Source organism: Primulina tabacum, chromosome 5, assembly GCF_025594145.1.
Source record: "Primulina tabacum isolate GXHZ01 chromosome 5, ASM2559414v2, whole genome shotgun sequence".
In the NCBI taxonomy this organism is placed as follows: Eukaryota; Viridiplantae; Streptophyta; class Magnoliopsida; order Lamiales; family Gesneriaceae; genus Primulina; species Primulina tabacum.
The window spans coordinates 36885824-36887648 of record NC_134554.1 but is presented as its reverse complement, the minus strand read 5'-3'; positions in this window follow the sequence as shown (position 1 = coordinate 36887648).

Here is a 1825-nt window from a genome sequence, read left to right as displayed (position 1 = left end):
AAGATGAAGGTTCAAGGGGTGATAAAGGAGTCTTGAAGTGCATTTAGTTGGAGGTTACAAGTCAAGAAGTTGAATGTGTTTGAATTTGTTTCTCATTCCCTTGCTGTAGCTGCACTTATTCTTTTCTTCTAGCTGTTAAATCACGATCTTAGGCTGCTATTATCTGATATTTTTCACAGGTGAGAGTGTGGGTTTGCTAGACAATGAAGGGGTGAGTGTTAAAAGGGTTGTTAAAGGTGTCATAATATGCATTAAGGTGGGAGTTACAAGTGAATGAGTTGAATGGAATTTGAATGGCTTCCTTCTCTCCTTGTTAGCCGATTATTTTCCTCATTTTTGCTACATGTTTTTGTTTATTTACTAACATGATGGGTTAAGGAAGAATTAAGATATATTTTTGTGTTTGAATTTACTATTAACTAATGAATTAAAGGTGAGGAATTGTATTTACCTTAAAGGCTATATGAGTGTGACTTGAATGGATTTACTACACTTTTGAATTGTCTTGACCGAAATTATTACTCTTTTGCATTGTATTTTATTATTTAAACTTTGCATTTTAATTGTTTAAGGTTTTAAATACCCATTATACATTTTAGTGAATTTAGAATAAACTCTTGCATGGCATACATGACTTCAAATTTAAATGTTTAAAGGTTATGTTTAATTTCTTGAATATATTTGACCTATATTAATTCATCTCCCTTTGTTTACATATTTTTATTTAAGCTTTAATTATACATTAACCTAAAGAATTTATTTACTAATTTAGCTCCAATTAATTTAATAAATCCTAAACAGCTTCTTCTTCATTAAATAAATTATTCCTTAGCTAAAATTAAATTTAGGAATATTTTTCTTATTATTAATCTTATTTCTAATCTTCCAAACTCCGGTCCGGCCTCGCGTATTTATCCTGGAAAGATAAATCTAAACATCTACTTTTAAAATAAATAATCATGACTTAAAATTATTAAAATAAACCAAACACTTCATATATTTATAAAAATTCATTTTTTATTTAAATAGTAGCAATTATGCATGGCTTATACGTAATCTGATTTTTCGGGTTCTACATAGAACCTTGGGATATCTTGGTTATAACGTTATAAGGATGCTAATCAAGGGTTTCGTAAGAATGAATCAATATTAGGCTTGAAAAATCTAAGCGTTAGCGGATGCGTTTGGGATTTTAACGTTGATATGATAAGTTGATGAATATTTGGGTATAAAGTAAGGAAAATAATATACTATAAGTGTGGTCATCCATCTTTTGATATTGAGAATTGTAAGAAAATTTGAAATTCGAAGTTATAATAATAATAGCACTAAGTCATTATGGGTCTTTTTAAGTGACGATTTGAAAATAAGGATTTAGAAGGAAAATTAATTGGGATCAAAGAGACGTAAGAACAGTGAAATCTTAGGATAATAACTAGTTAATTTTTTGTTTCTTAACCACAATTCGTTACCATTTAATAAGTAATAATCATCTCCTTTATCCAATCAACACAAAAAACTGGGGTAACAAAATTTCCAGCATTAAAACAAAATATTTCAAAGGACCAGAAGCCTTACGTTTAATCCCCCGAATCAAATAAACTCTCAAGTACAACCCCAAATACTTCATACCAATTTCATCCTCAATCATTCAAACATTCATTTCTATAAATTCAGTCGTCCCCGTTTCATCGGCGATCGACGAATAAAATTAAATATTTAAATATGAGTATAAACCGACTTTATATCAAAATTTTACAGAGATTATTTATTTTTCGAAATAGAAATAATTCCCTGATTAGTATATATATTCCCCTAAATTTTA